The following is a 17,367-nucleotide window of genomic DNA, read 5'->3' as shown; positions in this document are numbered from 1 at the left end:
CAGAAACCCTGGGGTAGCTTTTGATGTGAGAACTGGAGAGTTCTTTGTTTTTGCCTCTCTCTGTCCTCTGCTTCTCCTCCATTTCTCCTTACTACAGACTGTCTTGGCTTCTCTGTCCACATAGCAGGCAGAAGGTTTCTAGCCACAGCACAGTTCTTGAGTCTGTGTCTTCCCTATTCAAGAGACCATTCCAGACTCACTAGCTTGTTCTCAACCCAGATTTTTGAAAAGAGAATGTAATGAGCCTGGTTTGAGCCAGGTATCTAGCCCAGTCCATTCAGCTTGGCTGGGGGACATGTCACCAGCACAGACATGGCTAGATCAGAGAGTACCTCTCAGAGAGAGGAAGTTGTGAGTTAGGCAGAAATCCCAGTTTCTGAAGTCTTATAAATTCTCTGTTTGCTCTCTAGGAAGATTGTATCCATTTTAGGGTCATTTTCTTAAAGGACAAGTTATTAACATGCTGGATGGAATCTATCTTGAATATAACAAACACCTTTAGTGATGAATTCATTTGGCAAATCTTTTTTGAGCATCTTCTACATGCATATACCCTTTTGGGTGCTGAGAATATTCAGTCCTATAAGACTAGGTTGAGGCTTTCCTGTAGTATTGTGTTAGAAGTTTGATAGGCTTTGAATTGGTCTTCTAAATATCCTTTTTTAAGTCATAGTGAGATTTTATTTTACCAACAGTATACTACAATTAAGCCTACTGTAAAAAGGACACACCCAAGTTTCCATTGGATCTATACATTAATTTTTTTCTAATTAAGTGATTGGAAGTTGTGAAGTTATGATACTCGACATCTTAGAGTATTAACAATTTAACCTTCCTCCTTCCCTTACCATTATGGTAGGGCAAAAAAGGGTAAGGGAGGTCTTCAGGCTATGGCTCTCTAGTTTCTGTTTTCTGCAGATTTAAGTGAGACCCTTCACATTTAGCGAGACTTTCTTATAGAAAAGATGCTATAGGACTACAGTTATTCTCCAAGTTGGAAAATTAACCAACAGAAAAACCTTTGCAAAGTAGGAAAAGAGGTGTGTTTTGAATTTCCATCGAAAACAGATTAGACTTTTTCCCAGATGGTGCTTTGTACCTATCAGGTTAGCAGTTAAGTCATCCACTGACAAACCTGCAAGTGTGCTGTGCATGCCTGGAGTTTTAGAGGGAAAAATCTCCTAAGAATCCTATTTTTATACATTTCTGCTCTGAATTGGCTTTCTTTTTTTTAAATTAAAAAATGTTTAATTTTGCTATCACTAATGTACAATTATATGAACATTATGGTTACTAGACTCCCCCTATTATCAAGTCTCTACCACATACCCCATTACAGTCACTGTTCATTAGCGTAGTAAGAGGCTATAGCATCACTACTTGTCTTCTCTGTGTTTTACTGCCTTTCCCATGTCCCCCCACCCTACATTATACATGCTAATCGTAATGCCCCTTTTCCCCCCTTATCCCTCCCTTCCCATCCATCCTCCCCAGTCCCTTTCCCTTTGGTAACTGTTAGTCCATTCTTGGGTTCTGTGAGTCTGCTGCTGTTTTGTTCCTTCAGTTTTTCTTTGTTCTTATACTCCACAGATGAGTGAAATGATTTGATACTTGTCTTTCTCCACCTGGCTTATTTCACTGTGCATAATACCCTCTAGCTCCATCCATGTTGTTGCAAATGGTAGGATTTGTTTTCTTATGGCTGAATAATATTCCATTGTGTATATGTACCACATCTTCTTTATCCATTCATCCACTGATGGACACGTAGGTTGCTTCCATTTCTTGGCTATTGTAAATAGTCCTGCGATAAATATCGGGGTGCATATGTCTTTTTCAAACTGGGCTACTGCATTCTTACGGTAAATTCCTAGGAGTGGAATTCCTGGGTCAAATGGTATTTCTATTTTGAGTTTCTTGAGGAACCTCCATACTGCTTTACACAATGGTTGAACAAGCTTACATTCCCACCAGCAGTGTAGGAGGATTCCCTTTTCTCCACATCCTCACCAACATTTGTTGTTCTTAGTCTTTTTGATGGTGTCCATCCTTGCTGGTGTGAGGTGATATCTCACTGTGGTTTTAATTTGCATTTCTCTGATGATTAGTGATATGGAGTATGTTTTCATGTGCCTGCTGGCCATCTGAATTTCTACTTTGGAGAAGTGTCTGTTCAGTTTATCAGCCCATTTTTTAATTTGCTTATTTGCTTTTTGTTTGTTGAGGTGCAAGAGCTCTTTATATAATTTGGATGTCAACCCCTTGTTGGATATGTTATTTATGAATATATTCTCCCATACTGTAGGATGCCTTTTTGTTCTACTGCTGGTGTCCTTTGCTATACAGAAGGTTTTTAGTTTGATATAGTCCCACCTGTTCATTTTTGCTTTTGTTTCCCTTGCGTGGGGAGATACATTCATAAAGAAGTTGGTCATGTTTATGTCCAAGAGATTTTTGCCTGATTTTTTCTAAGAGTTTTATGGTTTCATGACTTACATTCAGGTCTTTGATCCATTTTGAGTTTACTTTTGTGTATGGGGTTAGACAATAATCCAATTTAATTCTCTTACATGTAGCTGTCCAGTTTTGTCTGAATTGGCTTTCACCTGGGAAGTCTGTATTGCATTTAAGCCAGGGTTAGTGGGTATCACTTTCTCATGAGAACCGGTCTTTGGATGGGGCAAACCTCCTTTAAGTGAGCTGGAACAAGTTCTAGAACAGCCTATTGCTTGTTTGTGAGACACCTCACTGCTGCTGGAGTTGAAGTTTAGTTGATATTCCTTATTCCAGCTTAAGCCTTATTATAGATGACATAACAGATACCAATTTTCTCTTTTTCTCTCTGTTGAAAAAGCAAAACATGGAGAATGAAAAAAATGTACTTTTTCCCATATAATTAAAGAAATTTCATTCTCTTCGGCAGTGTCTAAACCAGCCTGGGTTTGGTGGGAGAATTAAGTCCTAATGCTTTGGCATCCATTATGTGTATTGAATTAACATTCCGATGGATCTGGAATGGTACTAATTATGTAGTGTCTTTGTGGTAATTGAGAAAATAGTCACTCAGGTAAGTTTTTGTGTTCTGTGGTTTAAATGAGGAATCCCCAGTGAGAAAGTCTGTTCTAAAGTGATGGGAAACCCTCTCCTGTAAAACTCATAGACAACCAAAGATGATAGCTGTGTGAGTGTACAGTTAGGTAGTAACTGCTTATTTCATTAAGGTCTCTAGCATTAATAGCCCGCCGGATATGATATAGTGAAAAGAACTATTCTGCTGTTTCCTTTATTCAAGCACAGTATGAATGTGGAAAAATATCCTTAGTTATTCTTTTCATGTAAACCAAAACAAAATAATTTAATATCAGTAATATTTTTATTTGTTTTTGTGCTAACATTTTGTTTTTTTCTTTTTCAGCATGTTATCTTGATTTTTTTGTTCACTCTTTAAAGCAAATAAAATCAGTTATCTTTATAGATATGGCACTTGATTAGTTTTTAAAATAGATAGGTAAAAAAGCCCTCAGCTCATCAAAAGGTTAAACTATTTGTACTGGTAAATAAGATAACTGTTTTATGTAACTGACCCTGGGGAGGAGGACAGCACATGGTGTGTTTACTAACACAAAGCACACTGATTCTATAGCTAATCTTAATATTATCTGTCTGAAGATCTCTTTCAACAACAGGAGCATCTATGAAATCTACTTAGTGTTTTTGCAGCCTAATTCATTAATTGGAAGAGCCATTATTGGTGAAGTAAACACATAGGTTAGAAAATGTTTTGTGAACAATAGAAATGACATATCTACCTTGAACAAGTTCAGATTTCTAGAAATCGACAGTTATTAACTAATTTCTCCACTATTTTTCAAAAATGTGTTAATGAGGACCTATATTTTAAAAGTTCATATCCTTGGTTTACAACCTTACTGTGATGCTAGATGCAACTAATTTGAAAACAGTCAAGGTTTATAGATCCTTAAGGTGAAAATTTTTGTTTTGCCACTATCATCACCTCCATATTTAACCTAAAAATAGTTTGGGTTAGTTTGTCATAAATGCTAGCCTCCCGAGCCCAAGCCAGTGAAAACACAAAGATCTGTTTTGCTCTGAGTCTTCTGCCAGATGTCCTGCAATTAAAGTTGGAGTTATCAGCTTTGTTGGGAAAGGTTTAAATAAAAATGAAATTTCTGCCTAAAATTAAAATAAAAAATTGTAAACATTTTTAATAGTTCTCTTTTCTTCTTAAAAGATGAAATACAAAATCTGAGGTATCTGAGGTCTTATTACCTGGAAATGGGAGCAGGGATGCTATAACTTAAAAAAAAAAAAAACTTCCATGGAAAAGTTGTGCCCTCAAAAAGGTATACATTAGCTACAAAGAAGCAAGAATATTTTAAATTTCAAGACTTTCAATAAAAGGTACATTGCAGAGTTTCCTGGTGGCACTAGTTCTTTCTGTGTTGCCCAGAATGTCCTCATTTGAGACACCTGCCCAATTGGAGTTGATTCTGAATTTGCAAAACAGACCTATTCTCCTTGTTTGTATTGTTTCGAGCCTTTTGCTGCAAAACTGTAAGTTAAATAATGTGTTAAGTATTTTTTAAATTCTGATTTTATGCTCATCTATTATATTTTAATGGATCCCTTAATAGTTAACTTGTTAATGCCTTACGTATGAATTAGGGAGTCTGGATATAATTGTTGGGGTGTTTTGTATTAAGAGATACCATGACTCCTGCTGCCTCTGTGCCTGATGATCCTCTGATAATGCAGTATATAGACTTGTGATACTTTTTGTTGGGTCCCAGTTTGGATGATCTGCTAGTGAAAGGATGAACTTACTGCTCTAGAGAATTGGAAAGGCCAGCGGGAAGAAACCTGTGGCTTGCTTTTGTATAACAGTAAAAACTGTGGAGAGCAAGTTTCAGCTGACTCACTGGCTTTCATTCCTTACTCCCTCTGAATGCCTGTGGCCAGTAGGTTGCTGTCTCAGGTAGTCACACATGTCTCCCATCAGTTGTAGAATGATTTATCAAGAGTGAGTTGTGTTTGTTCCCAAAGCTTCTTTATTAGGTCTTATTCTAATTATGTAATTTACCTACTTCATAAACAAATGACTTATGAAGAACCAAGTTGTTCCCACGAAAACCAAGTTCAAAGCTTTGGAAAGAGTTGATAAAGGTGAATTAGTAGGAAATTGCTGCTCAATTACATTTGGGTAAGACAACTGTAAAATAATGGCATAAATTATTAATGTCCAGAAAGATTCTGCATTCAGATTGCTTCAAAGCATCTTAATCTTTCTCACCATAATTTAAAAGCCAGAAGTGGAAGTGGTAGAAAATGCATTATGGTTATGTGAAAGAAAGACATTTTAACATGTAGATCCATACAACCAAAGGCTGTTCCTATATTAGAAGAGTAGAAAGTAAATGTCCACTTTAGTTAAAATAAAATGTTTAGATACACAAATCAAATTTTTATGGTTTACAGGTTTTATTTGACTCTCATTTTTCTTAACTAATCAATTACTGACTGATCATTACTGGTTTAAGAGCTTCTACTGTATTGCTGCAAGCTACTAAAACTGAAATGTACTTTCAGCTTTTAATTCATTCATTCACAGATATTTATGGAGCACCTATTATGTACCAGGCATTCCAATTGGCCTCAGTGCTGAATGAGGATTTCTCTTCTTAAGGAGCTTACCTTCTATTGGCATATTAGTGAAAGTACAGTGATTTATATAGTAATGATTTTCTCAACTGTTGTAGAATAGTTAGCAAAATAGTCTTTGTATTTAAGGTCATAGCTACAAAAATACCTGTAGATTAGTGGTTCTCAACCATAGTATTTACCCTTGAAGAGCATTTGAAAAATGCTGCATCTAGGGCTCCATCTTAGACCAATTAAATTAGAATTTCTGGAAGTGGAGTAGGAAAAGGCAAGTTGATTTTAGTTAAAGTTGTTTGCTTTTGCCCAAATTAAATCTGATAACTACCAGTCAAGCCCTCCCCCATTGTAGATACCAGTCACTTCTCAATGTCTATGAGTCTACTGCTGTTTTGTTCATTCTGTTTTGCTTTGTTTTTATATTTCACAAATAAGTGAAATCATATGGTATTTCTCTTTCTCTGCCTGGCTTATTTCACTTAGCATAATACCCTCTAGATCTATCCATATTGTTGCAAATGGCAGGATTTCTTTTTTCTTATGGCTGAATAATACTACATTGTGTATGTGAGCCACATCTTCATCCATTCATCTATTGATGGACACCTAGATTGCTTCCATATCTTGACTGTTGTAAATAATGCAGTGATAAACGTAGGGGTGCATGTATCTTTTTGAATCAGGGATCTTGTTTTCTTCGGGTAAATTCCCAGGAGTGGTATTACAGGGTTGAATGGTATTTCTATTTTTCGTTTTTTGAGGAACCTCCATACTGTCCTCTACAGTGGTTGCACCAATTGACATTCCCACCAACAGTGCAGGAGGGTTCCCATTTCTCCACATCCTCATTAACAGTTGTTATTTCTTGTCTTTTGGATATTGGCCATTCTAACTGGTGTGTGGTAGTATCTCATTGTGGTTTTGATTTGCATTTCTCTGATGGTTAGCGATGTGGAGCATCTTTTCATGTGCCTGTTGGCCATCTGTGTTTCTTTGGAGAAATGTCTGTTCAGGTCTTCTGCCCATTTTTTAATTGGGTTATCTATTTTTTTTGGTGTTGAGGCGTATGAGTTCTTTCTTTATTCTGGATGTTAAGCCCTTATCAGATGAATTGTTTACAAATATATTCTCCCATACTGTGGGATGCCTTTTTGTTCTACTGTTGGTGTCCTTTGCTGTACAGAAGTATTTTAGTTTGATATTGTTCCACTTGTTCATTTTTTATTTTGTTTCCTTTGCCTGAGGAGATGTGTCCAGGAAAAATTTGCTCATACTTATGTTGAAGAGATTTTTGGCTATATTTTCTTCTAAGAGTTTTATGGTTTCATGTCTTACATTCAGGTTTTTGATCCATTTTGAGTTTACTTTTGTGTAAGGAGTTAAGACCGTAATATAGTTTCATTCTCTTGCATTTAGCTGTCCAGTTTTGTCAGCACCAGTTATTGAAAAGGCTGTCTTTTCCCCACTGCATATTCATGACTCCTTTATCATATATTGATTGACATATAATCATGGGTTTATATTTGGGCTCTCTATTCTGTCCTATTGATCTGTCTTGTCTGGTCTATTCTTGTGCCAGACCATACTGTTCTGATTACCATAGCTTCGTAGTATAGCTTGAAGTCAGGGAGTGTAATCCCCCCAGCTTTGTTCTTCTTTCTCAGGATTGCTTTGTCTATTTGGGGTCTTTTGTGGTTCCATATGAATTTTAGAATTATTTGTTCTAGTTCATTGAAAAATGCTGTTGTTATTTTGATAGGGATTGCATTGAATCTGTAAATTGTTTTGGGCAGGATGGTCATTTTGGCATTATTAATTCTTCCTATTCATGAGCACAGGATAGATTTCCATTTATTTGTGTCTTCTTTAATTTCTCTCATGAGTGTCTTACAGTTTTTAGAGTACAGGTCTTTCACTTCGTTGGTTAGGTTTATTCCTAGGTATTTTTTTCTTTCTGATGCAATTGTGAATGGAATTGTTTTCCTGATTTCTCTTTCTGTTTATTATTATCATATAGGAATGCAACAGATTTCTGTGTATTAATTTTGTACCCTGCAACTTTGCTGAATTCGGGTGTAAGTTCTCATAGTTTTTTTTTGGTGGAGTCTTTAGGGTTTTCCATGTATAATATCATGTTCTCTGCAAATAGTGACAATTTAAATTCTTCCTTACCCATTTGGATGTGTTTTATCTCTTTGTCTTGTCTGATTGCCATGGCTAGGACCTCCAATACTATGTTGAATAAAAGTGGTGAGACATTTTTGTCTTGTTCCTGATAGTAGAGAAAAAGCTTTCTGATTTTTGCCATTAAGTATGAGGTTAGGTGTGGTTTTGTTGTATATGGCCTTTATTATGTTGAGGTATGTACCCTCTATAGCCATTTTGTTGAGAGTTTTTATAGTGAATGAATGTTGAATTTTGTCAATTGCTTTTTCAGCATCTGTTGAGACTATCATATGGTTTTATCTTTTTTGTTAATGGAGTGTATGATACTGATTGATTCATGAATATTGTACCATCCTTGCCATGGGTTTCTTTTTACCAGTCATAGCATGTAGTTGTAATTTTATATATAATGAGCAAAAACTAATTGATATCAGAGGTATTGAAAACATCTTGAAATAAAACCTCCTCTTAAGAGTGACTTCATTTGTACTTAATTTTTAGGCCCAGAAACTTTAAAAGTTGAAAGTGTAATGCATTCATTTTTTTTCTTCCTAGCTCTTACAAAATGTCTTGCTTATTTATCTTCCACTTATATCATTTATCTTCCCACTTTCATCACTCAAAAGAGGATTAGAAGTTGGTACCTTTACTTTTAGGTATTTGTTTCACTAATAATTCTTCTTTCATGTTGATGTTTTATAGATTGGGTACACATTTACAGAGTTTTTTATCCTCTCTGGTATCCATGAGAGATGTGATGTAGTGTTCTGTGAAACCAAGCATTTATCAGGACACTACAACAAATTCCAAAATATACATTACACTTAATTACAATTTTGAATTGACTGTGTAATCTTAATAGTTCAATTCTGTTTTTTAGAATACTGATGCTTTGTGGGTAGAAGTGGTTTGGCACGTTAGTTGAGGCTGTTAGATTTTCATCTTACATAGGAGTAGCTTCTTTTCATTCCTGATTTGTCTTCATGTGAGAGTTACTCCTTTACCTCATCTTTTAGCACATGTGTGTATGTATAGGCACACACACACACGCGCGCGCGCACACACACACACACACACACACACCTTGAAGTGTGGAACTGTTAAATTTTTGCCTTTCTGTGATCCCTGTACTTACCCTTCATGGCAGCTACTTATGTAGCTTGATCAGAGATGTCCAGGAAGTTGTTAAAGTCTTGTCAACTGAAAGTAAAAGGGAAAATACTTAAAAGATTTACTAGGTGATTAACAGGTTTGATAAAGATTTCACAGGCCTCACCAGGGCAAATGATGAAAAAACTAAGCAGAATGTTATCAGCACAAGCAACTAGGAGCAATTTAGCTTAGCTCTATGAATGCCTTATTCCTTCTATCTCTACTTTCTGTTTTAGTTAAAGTATCAATGCCTCCTGTGTAGTACTTAGAAGTTTTTAATTTTATAAGGTAAACAAACATGTTTTTCTCCCTTCTCCTCAATTTCAGAAAACTGATATGCTACGAGATTGCAGGATGACTTGTTCTGGGTTATTTGGCTGGTATAGAGGTGAGGACTCTTGCTTTCAAATAATAGAAACTCTAAAGTTATTGAAGCAAAAAAGATAGTTTGTTGGCTTGTATAATTAGTAAATTTAGGGATGTAGCTGGTTGCAGGTATGCCTAGATTTAGGGGCTTGAGCTTTGTTTTAGGATATTTTTTCCTCCTTTTGTCTTCATTTGTATACAAGGTATCCCATACTGGCCACAGTTGCCTCTGGCAGGTCTTGGTTTATAACTGCCACTTTATCAACCCAATGAAGAAAGTAGGTTTTTTTGAAAGTACCAATACAAGATGGGAACATGCTTTTCAGACCTGTTCTTGAACCAGTCATCCTTCACTGTGGCCGCTAACTAGAGTCTTCTCATTGACCAGGCTTGGGTCACATGCCACAGTGAAGCAGGATTGAGACCATCCCTAGATGAACTACATATATGGAGAGTAGGGCAAGAGTAGTTCTCCAAAAGCATACTGAGTAGGCAAAAAATATAGGTCCCTGGTAAGTTAGTGAGCCTGTACTTCTGGTTCTAAAGCTGATGTTATTTTCTGTTTTACTGCTTTAAAAATGGCAAGAGAAGTACAACCACAAAAATAGAGTTGTCTGAAGATAGGACATGTAATCTTGAAATTCATAAATTGTCTTAATACCAAAATCCATTTTTCTTCTCCCTGGCAAGTTGAATATTAACACCTCACAACATCTTAAGAGTTTAGACACTATTAAATAGTCTGATCTCATTCTATTACCATAGGAACCAACTTCGGGAGGCTACCATAGTAAGTTTGAATCCTAGTCGTATTCAAATCCTACTACTAGTTTGAAATACATATGTGGGAAGGAGGCTTAACAGAAAAGCTGTTGGGTTGTTTGAATGTTCTAACATTGCAAGAGGCTTTTGATTTCTACACAGAATTTTTCTCCCAGTTTGCCCTGTCTTCTCCTGCCTGTCTCTGTACCCCTACCACCCTCCTTTTTGTTTCTTGGCTTAAGTCTATTCCTTTCTCTAATCCGTCCCCATCCCCAGGAGCAGACACCGCATAGTTCCCTCACCCCCTTGAGTAGAGGCATGATACCATTCTCTTCCTTCAAGGAAAGTACTATAGAATGGAATTGCATGTTGACATGCTTAAGAATGGTTAAGGAGAACCCACCTTCCGTGTTTGTACAAGAAGTTTTGTGTCTCTGAAGACTAAAGTCAGATTATGCTGACCCAGATTTCTTTTTTTTTTTTTAGATAATTATTTTTTATTGAAGGGTAGTTGACGCACAGTATTACATTACATTAGTTTCAAGTGTACAACACAGTGATAAAACATTTATATACATAATTCTAGGTTCCAGCTATCACCCTACCAAGCTGTTACAATATCTTGACTATATTCCTTATGCTATACATTACATCCCGGTTACTTATTTATTTTACCATTGGAAGTCTGTCCTTTTTTTTTTTTTTTTTTTGTGAGGGCATCTCTCATATTTATTGATCAAATGGTTGTTAACGACAATAAAATTCTGTATAGGGGAGTCAATGCTCAATGCACAATCATTAATCCACCCCAAGCCTAATTTTCGTCAGTCTCCAATCTTCTGAGGCATAACAAACAAGTTCTTACATGGAGAACAAATTCTTACATAATGAATAAGTTACATAGTGAACAGTACAAGGGCAGTCATCACAGAAACTTTCGGTTTTGCTCATGCATTATGAACTATAAACAGTCAGTTCAAATATGAATACTCATTTGGTTTTTATACTTGATTTATATGTGGAAACCACATTTCTCTCATTATTATTATTTTTAATAAAATGCTGAAGTGGTAGGTAGATACAAGATAAAGGTAGAAAACATAGTTTAGTGTTGTAAGAGAGCAAATGTAGATGATCAGGTGTGTGCCTGTAGACTATGTATTAATCCAAGCTAGACAAGGGCAATAAAAAAACATCCACGTATGCAGAATATTTCTCTCAGAACGGGGGGGTGAGGTTCTAAGCCTCACCTCTGTTGATCCCCAATTTCTCACCTGATGACCCCCCTGCGACTGTGCCTGTCTTAGGTTGTTCCTCCCTTGAGGAATCTTACCCGTCTCCGGCTAACCAGTCATCTTCCGGGGCCATACAGGGAAATGTAAAGTTGGTAAGTGAGAGAGAAGCCTTATTGTTTGAAATGGTTAGCTTTTTATTTCTTTGCATATTTATGCCCTGTAGCTTCTATGCCCAGCATTTGTCTTGAGGTATCTTTACCACTTGGAAGAATTATGATACTCGGTAAATTTGATATGAGGCACGAATTCTATTTAAGGGTTGTAATTAGGAAGGAAGAAGAAAAGCTATAGAAGTAGCAGACGGAAGAAAACATGGGAAGATTGATTATTTCTTTGACATATCTTCTTGTAGAGTAACTTCAGCATGTATAGGTTTTAAACTACTACTTAAATTGTGCACATACATTAACATAATAGGAGTATAGTTACATAACCAAAGCATATCTGTAATTACCAGCCATCTCCAGTGAAACCAAGAAAACCAGTTAGGCACCTTAGGCATTTGTGAAAACTTATCTATGATATGGTGGATATTGTCCAACTGAACTTGAACAGTCTGAGAGAAATCAGACAAATTAAAACAACCCATTCCTGGGGAATGTTCACGTCCCTTATGTTCTTTTAACAGTAAATAGTCTGTAGTTGTAAGATTTTGAGGCGCTACAATTTGCACTTCTCCTAATTCTTGGTTGAGTTCCAACAGTATAGATCCAGTCAAATTTGTTGTTTTACTGTATGCACAGGCCAGCTTAGATATCTCCTTCATTCCCATGGCAAGTCCAGGAGCTGGTGGGATGAGTGCATCTACAGCTGTAGCAGTGTGTGGATCTTTGTTGGGGTTTTTTGATGATCATCTTCTGGCATGAGTCTTCCCGAGAGTGCTGATGTTGGAAGTTCTCTTTCATATCGTATCTTAGTTCATTTTCGGGGTAGCCCAATTAGGCTTTGATCTTCTGTATAAACGCAAACAGACCCTTTGCCTACACTTTTATATGCCCTTTATACCCTTGTGTAGAACTCATTGGAGGTTACCACAGAGGAACTGCCCTTTTTTTGTTTTGTTTTGTTTTGTTTTTGGTATCACTAATCTACACTTACATGACAAATATTATGTTTACTAGGCTCTCCCCTATACCAGGTCTCCCCTATAAACCCCTTTACAGTCACTGTCCATCAGCATAGCAAAATGTTGTAGAATCACTACTTGCCTTCTCTGTGTTGTACAGCCCTCCCTTTTCTCCTACCCCCCCATGCATGTTAATCTTAATACCCCCCTACTTCTCCCCCCCCTTATCCCTCCCTACCCACCCATCCTCCCCGGTCCCTTTCCCTTTGGTACCTGTTAGTCCATTCTTGAGTTCTGTGATTCTGGTGCTGTTTTGTTCCTTCAGTTTTTCCTTTGTTCTTATATTCCACAGATAAGTGAAATCATTTGGTATTTCTCTTTCTCCGCTTGGCTTGTTTCACTGAGCATAATACCCTCCAGCTCCATCCATGTTGCTGCAAATGATTGGATTTGCCCTTTTCTTATGGCTGAGTAGTATTCCATTGTGTATATGTACCACATCTTCTTTATCCATTCATCTATCGATGGACATTTAGGTTGCTTCCAATTCTTGGCTATTGTAAATAGTGCTGCGATAAACATAAGGGTGCACTGATCTTTCTCATACTTGATTGCTGCATTCTTAGGGTAAATTCCTAGGAGTGCAATTCCTGGGTCAAATGGTAAGTCTGTTTTGAGCATTTTGATGTACCTCCATACTGCTTTCCACAATGGTTGAACTAACTTACATTCCCACCAGCAGTGTAGGAGGGTTCCCCTTTCTCCACAGCCTCGCCAACATTTGTTGTTGTTTGTCTTTTGGATGGCCGCCATCCTTACTGGTGCGAGGTGATACCTCATTGTAGTTTTAATTTGCATTTCTCTGATAATTAGCGATGTGGAGCATCTTTTCATGTGTCTGTTGGCCATCTGTATTTCTTTTTTGGAGAACTGTCTGTTCAGTTCCTCTGCCCATTTTTTAATTGGGTTATTTGTTTTTTGTTTGTTGAGGCGTGTGAGCTCTTTATATATTCTGGACGTCAAGCCTTTATCGGATGTGTCATTTTCAAATATATTCTCCCATACTGTAGGGATCCTTTTTGTTCTATTGATGGTGTCTTTTGCTGTACAGAAGGTTTTCAGCTTAATATAGTCCCACTTACTCATTTTTGCTGTTGTTTTCCTTGCCCGGGGAGATATGTTCAAGAAGAGGTCACTCATGTTTATGTCTAAGAGGTTTTTGCCTATGTTTTCTTCCAAGAGTTTAATGGTTTCATGGCTTACATTCAGGTCTTTGATCCATTTTGAGTTTACTTTTGTATATGGGGTTAGACAATGGTCCAGTTTCATTCTCCTACATGTAGCTGTCCAGTTTTGCCAGCACCACCTGTTGAAGAGACTGTCATTTCGCCATTGTATGTCCATGGCTCCTTTATCAAATACTAATTGACCATATATGTCTGGGTTAATGTCTGGATTCTCTAGTCTGTTCCATTGGTCTGTGGCTCTGCTCTTGTGCCAGTACCAAATTGTCTTGATTACTATGGCTTTATAGTAGAGCTTGAAGTTGGGGAGTGAGATCCCCCCTACTTTATTCTTCTTTCTCAGGATTGCTTTGGCTATTCGAGGTCTTTGGTGTTTCCATATGAATTTTTGATTTATTTGTTCCTGTTTATTGAAGAATGTTGCTGGTAGTTTCATAGGGATTGCATCAAATCTGTATATTGCTTTGGGCAGGATGGCCATTTTGACTATATTAATTCTTCCTAGCCATGAGCATGGGATGAGTTTCCATCTGTTAGTGTCCCCTTTAATTTCTCTTAAGAGTGACTTGTAGTTTTCAGAGTATAAGTCTTTCACTTCTTTGGTTAGGTTTATTCCTAGGTATTTTATTTTTTTTGATGCAATTGTGAATGGAGTTGTTTTCCTGATTTCTCTTTCTGTTGGTTCATTGTTAGTATATAGGAAAGCCACAGATTTCTGTGTGTTGATTTTGTATCCTGCAACTTTGCTGTATTCCGATATCAGTTCTAGTAATTTTGGGGTGGAGTCTTTAGGGTTTTTTTATGTACAGTATCATGTCATCTGCAAATAGTGACAGTTTAACTTCTTCTTTACCAATCTGGATTCCTTGTATTTGTTTTGTCTGATTGCCTTGGCTAGGACCTCCAGTACTATGTTAAATAACAGTGGAGAGAGTGGGCATCCCTGTCTAGTTCCCGATCTCAGAGGAAATGCTTTCAGCTTCTCGCCGTTCAATATAATGTTGGCTGTGGGTTTATCATAGATGGCCTTTATTATGTTGAGGTACTTGCCCTCTATTCCCATTTTGCTGAGAGTTTTTAACATGAATGGATGTTGAACTTTGTCAAATGCTTTTTCAGCATCTATGGAGATGATCATGTGGTTTTTGTCTTTCTTTTTGTTGATGTGGTGGATGATGTTGATGGACTTTCGAATGTTGTACCATCCTTGCGTCCCTGGGATGAATCCCACTTGGTCATGGTGTATGATCCTTTTGATGTATTTTTGAATTCGGTTTGCTAATATTTTGTTGAGTATTTTTGCATCTACGTTCATCAGGGATATTGCTGACCCAGATTTCTTTGAGCAGCTTCAACTCAGTTGTCTCTGAAGGTCCCAGTAGCAGCTTAGATACTGGAGATACAGTTTAGGGGCTCCTTTAAATTATTTTGTGCCTAAAATGGCTGTGAGAATGGAGATGGGAAGTAATGTTAAATGCTCTGGTTTTCATTCTTGCTGTCATCAACATAAAAATGACCTAACCATATTTTGGACCCTGAGGCAGCACTGAAATGACATGCCACCTGCTGACCTAATGCATTTCATTTCTGGTAGTAGGATAACAAAGCAATTTGCTCAATTTGCAATTGACTGTTTACTCTTTAAAACAACAGTAATTAGCCCTAGTGTAAGAATCACATACTCTGTCAAGAATTAAAACTTTAAAGAAGGAAAATTACCCTTTTTCAAATAAGTCATTTAAATATGGTATATTTAAGCTCAGGGACTGTGCTTTAGAAAGCTACTTTTTACTGTTGTTCCTCAGGAAGGAGTACTATCTGCTGATGAAATTTTATATAACAGAAGTATTTCTCAGCAGCAGCTGAATGGAGCAGAGAACTAGAAGACTGCTATATTTATCTTTAGGTAAATTTTGCAACTTACTAGGAAAAGAAGTCTGTATAGCATGCAAGCAGATTAACTCATGTTAATCCAGCAGCTGCTTCTCTGGCAAATAGAAGAGAGGGGTATGTGCTACAGTCCTGCACACATACTCAGGTGCTGAACGTACTTGCTTTGTTCAGAAACTGTGCCAAGAGTCACATATGCTGATGAGTTGCTGGCTCTTCTATTTTAATTTTTTAATAAAATCTTAACTCCCATTGGTTTCTCTCTCCCATTAAAATGAAGTGAGTAAAACTTTTCTAAATGATAGTTTTAGGAGCTTGGACTCTGGTCTTGAACATTGTGTTCAGTAGTTATGCATAGTATTGCAATTGATAGAGTTACAGAAGCACCTACTTCATCCCCTCCAGAGATCCTTATGTCAGTAAGTGACATGCTGGCAGAATTAAGGTGTCTGCTTCCAGTTCAGCCCTCTTTTATTTCTTGTTGGCTTTCTATGATTCGCCAGCTATGGAATTTACTTCTGTGCATGGGCCTCTCAGAAGCCAGCTCTCCTGCCCTCCCCAACATGCTCTCAGTCAGCAGCACAGGGAAATCATACCAATCAGCACACCACTCAGTTGATCAAAGGAAACCAGCCACTTTTCTTCAACAAGACCCAGCGGTGTTAGTCACTACGCCTTCTCCTGCTGTGAGCAAGGCCACTGGAACATGGCTGGCAACATTAGTCTGTGTGTAAAAAGCTGCTTATGTTCCCTTTGCCTTGGCTTTAGCTTAAGCCTCAGCAAGGGGGTAGGAAAAGAGGAAAATACCCCAACAATCAGTATCTCTCCTTTTTAAAACTTGGTGTGAAGCATTACCCTCCATTGGCAATCCCTATTGGCAATCCCTAATTCTGTTGGGGAAAGACTTGCTAATTTTCTTTTAATTGTAAAAGAGCAGACAGAGCCCCACTGCAAATTGAACATGTGGTGACTATATGAAATATATGACAGAATACAATCTTACATTGATTAGTAACAGGTCTGACAAATCTACAAAAATAAGCCACATTTTTTAGTAATTAATTTCTTGATTCTGTTGCTTTTTAGTGTTTTCTGGATAGTCTTAATGTTATTTTGTAGGGAACCTTTGGGCTCCAACTCTAATTTGTTGGCTAGAGAGGGCAATTTGCTATTCGTTGCTCTAACAGGTATATAAGTCTCTTTCCTGTAATCATTTGGCATTTCAGTTTACAGTATGGAGCATGGAAGAGACCCCCTGAGTATGACAGTGGCTACTCTTTGTCACTTGCAGCTGTGTTTGCAAGGGAGCATGCTGGCAACCAGCAAGGAGAATGCTGTGACAAGTGGGAAAAGCAAAACCAGATAATAGGCTTTTCCTTTCTCCTGTCCTCTTTCTGTTCCCTTCTTTCCCCCTACTCTTTTCTATCTGACCTACCATTTTTCTTCTTTTCCCCTTTTAGAAGCCATCTGTTTCCCTCTACCAGTCTTTTTGGCTTGCAGATGCCACTATACAAGAATACATTGGAGCTAGCGTATGTTTGACCTGTACTGAACATACGTATTTGGGCTAGGCTCAGCCTGATGTACTGAAGGGAATGAATGGTAAGAGCCTGGTATATAAAACTTTATGATGTAATGATAACCACATATATCACTTTTTCTCTAAGGAGCTCAACCACATAGCTTAACACCTCAAAAGGTCAAGATATCTTACTACCTGGATCTGAGAAATGAGAGAGGACCTTTCTAA

The 17,367-nt window shown here is 37.4% G+C and overlaps 1 protein-coding gene across 16 annotated transcripts in view; it reads left to right on the top strand.

Moving 5' to 3' along the window:
• The window catches only part of PHF21A (PHD finger protein 21A), a 265,112-nt gene that overhangs the window by 75,448 nt on the left and 172,297 nt on the right, over window positions 1–17,367 (top strand). The window contains exon 3 of one of the 16 annotated variants that reach the window (XM_036891890.2): window positions 16,844–16,960. The exons of the other annotated variants lie outside the window; for them this stretch is intronic. The gene's annotated coding sequence lies outside the window, so the exon portion shown is untranslated. The remainder of the gene's footprint in view (window positions 1–16,843; window positions 16,961–17,367) is intronic. 16 annotated transcript variants of the gene reach the window in all.

Source organism: Manis pentadactyla, chromosome 9 (assembly GCF_030020395.1).
Source record: "Manis pentadactyla isolate mManPen7 chromosome 9, mManPen7.hap1, whole genome shotgun sequence".
NCBI classification, from domain to species: domain Eukaryota; kingdom Metazoa; phylum Chordata; class Mammalia; order Pholidota; family Manidae; genus Manis; species Manis pentadactyla.
Note: the sequence above shows the minus strand (reverse complement) of the source record. Positions and strands in the feature narration are given on the sequence as shown.